Here is a 9,831-nt window from a genome sequence, read left to right as displayed (position 1 = left end):
CATACTAACATCATGTCAAATATTCTATAAAATGAATAAAAATATTAAAACCAAACATTCTGTAAAATTCATATTTATACTGTAACATGCCTGATGAGACTGTAAGTAGACATATAACACTTATGTAATTGCAGACTATCCAGGTGTTTCCCTGAAATATTTGCATCATTCCATTTCGGTAAATACTCAATTACAAATATGTAAAAACATTATCTTTGTGTTCGTTTAATATATTGTCCCACCCCTTTCAGCATGTGTGCGTATATCCATTTCCTCGTGCACACCCATAACTATTCCCTTGTTACTCTAATGTGCTATCTGCAGAGCTTTGAAGGCGTCTGAAGTAGTGTGGGTGGCTCTTCCAAATGCGTTGCCATTGTGGACTCATTGTCCACAGTCAACTGTGTCCTTTTAAAATCTGTTCTCGAAATTATCTCCCATTTATTTGATCTATAGATTTCTGGAATCCGGCACTGTTAATTTTGTTGGACCCAGACCTTGAAAAAGGCTTTACCTTGTTGTTTGTGAGACACATTAACCTATCGGATACATACTCTGTACAGAACCTGATATTTCCTTTTCTTTTTGAACTCCACTATTCGGTCCGAGATTTTAGCAATGTATGATGCCGTGGTGTATTTGGTTTCCCCACAACTTTATATTCTCTCGCCAGGGCTATTTCTGTATTAGCGGTCGCTCTGCTTTTCTTAATGCCCTTTTGCACTTTGTCTCTATTATTTGCGGTGTGGAATCTGTTTCAACGTCCCATATTCATATCTACCTCATGTCTTTACAATGAAATGCTAATCACCTGATGCATCATTGTGTGAAAATATACCTGTTGTATTGAATGCACAACTTCTGAAGGATTATGGCACCTGTTGTGTTATTTTTAGGATAAATTTCAAACTTACGCTCTTATGCCTAACAATTGTGATCTTAACAACTAGGAAATTTATACCTTTGTGGGTCCCACTTCCCATTGTAAGTTTCATACAATTATGTAAAGTATTAAGTTGGGAGTGTATGGTGATAACATCATTCTGTGTTCCAGCTGCCAGCTTATATTTATTACAACTCTATTGGTAGTTTATCAATACAACTGGGTGCGTGCACACTATACAGTTCCCCACAGCAAACTTCTTTCTTTAGAAATTTATTTCGTCTCTATATTTGAACTAACTGGTGTATTCTGCTTGACAGATTGTGAGGTCGTTGGAATAAAAGGATAAACTTTAAAGTATAAGAAGTAAAAAAATTTTATCGAAAATATATTTTAACCATTTACAGCACAGTACTAGGACGGTGCCACCCCAAAGTACCGTTACCCAAGATGGCGGACGTGATGTCAGCTGATGACGCAAGTTCGCGTCTTCACGTGACGTCAACTGATGACGCCATTGACATCATTCAAGATGGCTGGTGTGACGTCAACAGAAGAAGCGAGTATAGTCATCCATGATGGCGACTTTTGGCGGGGAAGTGCCACACCCCCCTTGCTACGCCCCCCTGGCAGGAAGTTTGAATTTTGGAAGAAAGATAGATCAATTGGGCTATCTCTACTAACCTAAGAAAATGGCGGGAAAGAAACTGGGGGAAAAGGACTCGGCCTGTGCTGGGCATAAGTCTTTATTTAAATAATCATAGGCAATACCATTATCAAGTGTGTTAGCCATGGGCTTCTGGCGCGTCATCTTCTTTGAATTTCGAATTTTGCTCTAAGAGCTTACTCCTGCAGCTGTGTGGAGTTAGTATGGTGCTGCCCCACTAGAGGCTACTCATGACGTGATTTAGTTCGAATATAAGTTGTTTAAATTTGTGCGAATTTGTTTAAATTTGTATACATTTGTTTAAATTATATTGTCTACCTACAGCATTAGCTCGGTGTTACCACCACAAGAGGCTGAGATATCAGTGCTTGTTGAGCTGTCGGTGTTCAATTAGCAAGATGTTGGTGCCAGACAGGGTGGGGGGGGGGTTTAATGGCTGTATTACATGCACTTATTCAGCCAAGGAGTGCATCCACAGCTCACTGCATGGAGAAGTGAAACGAGCATTAACGCTTGAACATGTCAAGAAGATGTATATGGTCCTTCAAATAAATGCTTTGCATTAACGATGCATTACACAATGCATGAAAATATCTTTCTCTGCTGGAATTGTCTGTCATTTGTAAAATCTATGTATAAGCTCCCACCATACAAAAAACAACTAACTCCAATGCACCAGACCAAAGAACTGACCTAGTTCATGAGTTCACGGCTACAGGGCGCCTTGATTGGTCACGTGATAGTGCAGTTCACTCGATAGGAGCATGATGACATCACGTGTTTTTCTCAGCCGCAAGTCTTCCCCAGCCTCCTTATCCCCCTAGCGGTCAAGAGGGGGAAAACTGCCAGGAAAAGGAATGAGCCTGTTCTGGGCTGCTGGAGACAGGAATGAGTGTACTTTATTTATTTCTTTAACAATTTACTTAGGGTCTGATGTCACCTAGTTTATTTATTATGCTGATCCGAAACACTAACAAATATCAGTCCTACTGTCACAACTATATGCATAGCGCTGCACAAGAAAGGCTTAAACTCGCAAACATTAACTATACCATAAAAACGGTCTTATCCTGCTTGTAAAAAAAATTTCCCAATACCACTCGAAAATGACGCAAATATCCACCCATACATAATTAAAAGCAAATATCGGACTTTTTGAACAACTATATGTATAGCGCTGCACAAGGATGGCTTAAAATTGCAAAAACTAGCTATACCATACAACTCGTGTTATCCTGCTGGGGGGAAAAAAATATTCGCAATACCACTCCACACTTACGCAAATATTCATCCTAATTAAGTAATTCATCACAAAGGTCCGCCATAATTACACAACTATATGTATAGCACTGCACAAGAGCGGCAATACCCCGAAAAAAATGACAACTGGTCTTATCCCGCTTGGAAAAAAATTATACCACTCGTAACCAGCGACAGAAACACTCAAACTCTACTCTACACCTAGGGGGAAAAACGTTCAAATGACTAGATCGTGGTGTTGCACAGAGATGAGTTTTAAAAAAAGTTTATTACCGACAAGCATATGGAATCTATCCCTATTTGACATCAGAGTTCACTACACACGCCTACTAATAGTCGCTCTAACAGAAGCCAACACACAGCTGATGGAAAAAAAGCATCACAGTAGTGGGGGAAACCGTCGTCCTAAAAGACAGGGTTCTCATCCATATAGAATCACAGACTACGGGATGGGGCTGCTACTGTGACAGTCTCGCGGCCCTGGGGCCCCGTGCTGGCTGGCGCCCCAAATGGAAACCTCGCCAAAACGCCTTGCAGCAGTGCTGGCTACCACCAAGGCGAAAGTGCAGGCTGGCCGCCGCCTGCATCTGTACGATCGTACGCTTCCTCAATACGATAGCAAGCATAGAGATAACAGGATGGCTTTCCACCAAGTGCATCTTGTTCACCTAAAAGTATAGTGACACCGCTGTCCCTAATGGCTACGAGGCGCCGCTCTCACAGGTCTCAACGCCTCTCGTTCTGAGATGGAAACCACTTTGTTTGACGTCACGTAGTATGCTCAAGCAGGGATTGAGCGAGAGCCACAATATCGTAACCAACTTACCCACCGTTTTACGCTCGATTATTTAACGTTAACATGACTCCTATAATAAAGCAACTATTGAAAACATTCCCGACCATAATAAATGTCCTCTTTCCACAAAAATAGACAAAGTCCAGTTTGATTTAGTTTTATGAGCAAAATCGGTGCAGTTTTTTCACGTTCGACTGAGAATCTTGTCATGCCTGTAAAGACAGTTACGTGGAAACTCAAAAAAGAAAATAGAGGAAACTGATATTTCCACTCGCGAATACAGATGTTGATGATGTAGCAGATTCCAAATGTATGCATGGGGATTGCAGTGCTTCACAAGCACCTATCGCTAACTAAGTTACGAAGGTGAAGTCTCGGTTTTCCACCCAAGATGGGACAGTGGGATGGAGGAATGCGTCACATTTGATCACACATGAGGAGAAAGTCGTCTGATGGCCGACAGGTTTACCGTGAACGATCGCAAGTATACAGTGCTTTAAATCACATACAGAACACGTGGCTGTATACAAGTAGAACGCTGGCTATGTCACGTGACAGAACCGTGGAAAAACTGACCTGCAGCAACTTTTCCATCTCTAGAAAGCAACATCAGTCAACTATTAAATCGTACCTCGTTACCGCTCCATCTCAACCGATCGCCCCATCCACTCTCTGTTATCCTTTAATGCAGATGCAAGTGAGTTTAGAGGTGGACGGTTCTCTGTCTTCCTGAAAAGTGTCAAATATAGTAGCCAACTCGCATGTATCACTGTTACCTCAATGGACATACAGTATAACGCTGCATCGACGGAAAGAAATTGACTGCTTTCCTGATTCCTTTCGCTTCCATGCCTACGTTTTCTTGGATTCCTCTGCTGCTGCGTATTTTCTCTCAGGTACAAATTGTTCCTCGCCAACCAGAAGATAAGCAGTTACTTGCTGAATTTCCACGCATTTCGGTGTACATTCGGTCAATTTATACCTATTCCTCCTTATTTTTCGCAATTCTATCGATTTTATGTCCTATCCATGCGATGATGACATAACCTCTCGTTATGTGTTCTAAAATTGCTTTTAAATGGAGTACAGCTGCCAACACCTAGCCCAAGTGAGTCGGCAGGCGCAGTACGCACTGTACTCGACTGTATCCAGCCACCTGCACATTTGGAAAGCATTTGCTCTGTTTTCTGTATATCTTTGTAAATGCATGTGACACGGATGGTTCCAAGGATCCACAGTAGACCCGAGTTAGCGTCTGAGTGTGGACGTGCTGCGCACTATATATATCCGGACCATGTTCGGAGGCGGATGCACCACATGTCACATCTGGGATAGGGCTCACAGGTGTACTAATCACGTGTTATGTCCGGACACGTGTTCTGTGTCGAAGTTTAGCCCACCAGCGGGGGACTGGATCCTGGGAGCCATCCACAGCACATGCATGTACACAGACACACAGAAAACAAAACAAAGGCTCTCCAAGTGTAGAGGTGACTGGACATAATCGAATACAGTGCTATACTACACCTTCCAATCAGTGAATTTTGGCTAGGTGTTGGCAGATGTAATACATTTACAAGCAATTTTAGAACACGGAACGAGAGGATATGTCATGATCTCATGGGTAGAACTGAAATAAAATCGATAGAACTGTGAAAAATGATGGGGAATAGGTATAAATTGACCGAATGTACCCCGAAATTTGGGGAAATTTATCAAGTACTTGCGTATCTTCTGGTTGACGAAGAACAATTCGTACATGGGAGCAAGTATGTGCCAGCAAGAGGAATCCTAGAAAACGTCGGCATGGCAGCGAAGGAATCAGGGAAGCATTCAATACTTTTCAGTCAAGGCAGCGTTATACTGTATGTCTATTGAGGTAGCAGTGATACATGCGAGTTGACTACTGTATTTGACAATTTTCATGAAGACAGAGAACCATTCACATCTAAACTTACTTGCATCTGTGTTAAAGGATAACAGAGAGTGGACGCGGTGATCGATTGAGATGGAGCTGTAAAGAGGTACGATTTAATGGAAGTCTGGTGATACATTGCTGCAAGTCAATTTTTCCACTGTTCCGTCAGGAGCATCAGTCGCTTGACATAGCCTGTGTTAGACTTGTATACAGCCCCGTGTTGTGTATGTGATTTAAAGCACTGTCTACTTGCGATCGTTAATGGTAAACCTATCAGTCAGCAGAGGACTTGCATCTTATGTGCGATAAAACGTGACACATTCCTCTAAACGCATCTTGCGTGTAAAATCGAGACTTCAGCTTCATAATTAAGTTAGAGATAGATGCTTGTGAAGCACTGCAATCCCCGTGTATAAATTTGTCTGACGTATGTGCTGTTTACAGAGTTAGTGGTGGACTGACTCATAATTTTCACTTGTCGTGCACTGCTGCTATGCGTTTATCTGTTTCCTTGTAAGAGGTATTCTCCATTACTAACGACAATTTTATATAGGACTCATGCAGGCATAGAATAATTTCTGAACATGATCGGAAATAAACAGTGGAGGCTTTTCATCTCTGGGAAGCTCTGTTGTGCTCGTATCACACAGAGCCAATGTTTTAGGGAAGTAGTTTTTTCGTTTTACGATCGATAACATAGTTTATCTTTGAGAAACTGGGAAGAGGGATGTATGTCATATTCTTGAAATATGTCTGTTACATTGAAATATAGCAGCGCTACATTCCATTAGACTTATAGGTCTGAAATTCGAGCGATCTAACATTATAACCTGTTTTAAGTGCGGAACGTTGTAGCCTTAGGAGTGCCTGTGTTTATGTTCTCTCTTACCAATACCTTCCAGGTACTGATCATAGACTCTGGAATAATACTTTAAAATTGATAGCTTGGTTGATTTACTTAAAAATGTTTCAAACTCCATCCGGCTGGAGCTCCATCGCAAAAAAGTCACCCGTTTCCTGTTCTTCTTAACCGTCTGCTACCACATCACAACACTTTCAAATCTGTTACTATACATCGATAAGGAGTGCTAACTTCCTCAACATGGGCGCATCTCGAGAAATCTTGTACACTTGGATGGGCGAGGACTCGGCAAGCTTCATTACTTCACGCGACGTGGAATGTAGCGGTCTACTTCTGGTCGGTTGCAGATTAAATCGGTACGGTTCTACAGGGCGGGTTGGTCAATGGCAGTGTGAGGGGGTCTTTTAGTCTCTAATGCTTACTTTTATTTAAAATAATTCATTGTGTGTGGTGTGCTACGGTAGCAGCAGCAGTAACATGATTTACAGCGTGCGACGTCTATCTTTCTGCCAGAGGCCATGGATCAGAGCATGTTAATGTCAGTTTAGAACCTGACACAGACCTCAAAGTCGTGGTGGAAGAACAAAATTTCTGGCAGTGTACAAAGCGTGTTAGAGCAGAAAAAAAACAATGTTTCAAACAACTAGACCGCGTCAGAGGGAGCGTCTCTTGCGACTTATAGGATATAATGTTACTTGAAATCCGTCTTGATTGCAAAAAATTTTTTATTATTCATATGACCGGTTTCGGTTCATTCAGAACCATCTTCAGATCTGATATTTCAGTTACAGGAGTAACCCGTCCAAATCCAGCACCTTTCACATGCTACGTCACATGTGACGTAGCATGTGAAAGGTGCTGGATTTGGACGGGTGTGACGTAGCATGTGAAAGGTGCTGGATTTGGACGGGTTACTCCTGTAACTGAAATATCAGATCTGAAGATGGTTCTGAATGAACCGAAACCGGTCATATGAATAATAAAAATTTTTTTGCAATCAAGACGGATTTTAAGTAACATTATAAAATCACTGATTGCTGTTGTCCCATAAGACATTATGTCTGTTTTTGCAAACTTATAGGATAGTTCGCGGGATACGTTCATCCTCCTACAGTACAGGTGATGAAACTTTAAACTGGTCTGTACAGTTGATTAATACCTGAATATTTAGTCACTGTATCACTTTTACTGTTCACTCACTGCACTATTTTTTCGGTTCCTCCCTTCGTCGCTGATAAGAAGACGTCTGAACCCACGACGGGTCTTGCCTTATATACCCCTATCAATGGGTTGCCTCAACCCGTGACGAATTTCAGAACATACCAAAAAGGCTTCCAATGGTCCACAATGTTCCAGAACATTCCGAAACATTCGAGAATGTTATGGAATGTTCCACAATGATCTGCTATGTTCCGGAATTTTCGAGAGAAATCTTCCCGAATGTTCCAGACTATTCCCGAAGATTTCAGAATCCTGAAACATTCTCGAATATTCTGGAATGCTCGCGAATGTTGTAGAAATTTCTAAGGCCGAAAATTCCTAGTCCTCATACCCTTTAGGTAAAAACAAGAACCTTCTTCATCGATGGCTGAGAGAAGGCTACCACATCATGTAACTCTCCTGATCGTACCGGAACTCGTTTTTGAGTTTTAGCAGCACACAAGTTGTACACTTAATTTTATAATGTATACTGATTGATTTTACGATAAGTTCCAACATTTCTATCTACTAGTATGTTCCACACTTGCTTAATTTCCTATCTTTCATTAAATTCTTCTTTACAGTGTCCATAATTTCTCTAACTGAAATGTTTATATAGAAATTGGAGATACCATATGATATGAATTTACCATTTATTGGTATGTGAATGCCTGTAATTTTGTTAACTACCTCTTGCATACTGCAAATGATACATTTTGTTTGATTAGTACAATACTATTTCAGTATGGCGTTTATGTCTTTGTTCAGACTTCTCAAAGAACTCATTAATTTTCCTGTCATACTCATTCTCAGTCATAATCAAAACTGTGTTGCCTGTATCGGTCTTCATGATTATTGCCTTATTCCTTTCTAGTTAAATATTTGTGACACATACTACAGCTCTTTAATTATTATTGAAATTGCAGGCATAATTTCGGAACAAATTAACCATGAAAACATGAGGGTAATTGAGAAGGAAAATAAATTGTTCTATGGACAGCAAGGTCATTAGAGATGGATCACAAGTCCTGCATTAGTTACGTTACTTTTAAGTAATTATTCCTGCAGATAGAAGGAGAGAAGCGACTCTGGACAAACTGTGTCACTAATAGCAATTTCACTTAAACATGTTGCAACATGTAGGCTTGATTGGTGTTGTTTCTACAGAGAAACATTTGCCGCTACCAGCATCACTATGACGAGCCTCCATACCAGGTCGTAGCCCGCTAGAGGAAACTCCCATCTCCGTATTTAAGTGGGCTTTTGCCCAAACTTATTGCAGGAGAACCGAGCATGAGCACTTCGTCAGCGGTGTTACCGTAATGAATGTGGCTGTCAAGCTGACAAATGATACTCCATTTAGCCAAATATGTCAGCATGTCATGAAGGTTCCCCAATATATTTTTATTTGCAACATGCTGTATGACACATTTTTGTAATACTACATGTATGTATTGTGTATGTGGCGTGGTATGTAATATTTGTGTTGTATAATGATGGTGATGAGTGGAGGGAAGGGGTAAAACCCATGCCAGCACATAACCTAATTCTGGCGAATAGCATGAAGAGAGCCGTCAGGATTAACGTCCCTATATGATGGACAGATCACCAACAGTGTCACATGCCTTCACTTCATGACACACTGTAGAGAGGTTTTGTATTAAAACCGGGACATTGGCGCAACGTTCGGTGATCAGGAACTATAAACCACAATCTCTCCTCCCCTTGCCGGCCAAATACTGCCGGTGAGAATTTTTTCCACTACCAGGATTCGAACCGACTTACCCCCACTCCACAAGCGTGCCTTAGCGACATTAGCCACGGAGAAGGATCTCTAGAGTTTTTGTAATTCTTGACGAACTCAAAGAAAAGGTTAAACAAATATTAATCATTTCTTGACCAATTTTAATACTAAGTACAATACCTTGTACAAGTGCATGTAGAGTGACATAGTTTAGAATGCAATCATAAACAATATGGTCCTTTGAATATTCACTATAATATTAGAACACAATGAGGTCTATGTACATCATCTGTCAAAGTACTGATAACAGTCTGTATATTTAAGTTACTTATTAATTTTTTTTGTCACCGGTCTTCTAATTGGCCTGAAGCAGCCTGCCACGAATTCCTCTCCTATACCAGCCTCTTCATTTGAAAGCAGCACTTGCAGCCTATGTCCTCAATCATCCACTTGCTGTCTCCCCCTATAGCTTTTACCCTACACAGTTCCCTCCAGGCCGTG

Source organism: Schistocerca cancellata, chromosome 6 (assembly GCF_023864275.1).
Source record: "Schistocerca cancellata isolate TAMUIC-IGC-003103 chromosome 6, iqSchCanc2.1, whole genome shotgun sequence".
Classification (NCBI taxonomy): domain Eukaryota; kingdom Metazoa; phylum Arthropoda; class Insecta; order Orthoptera; family Acrididae; genus Schistocerca; species Schistocerca cancellata.
This window is presented reverse-complemented; position numbering follows the sequence as displayed.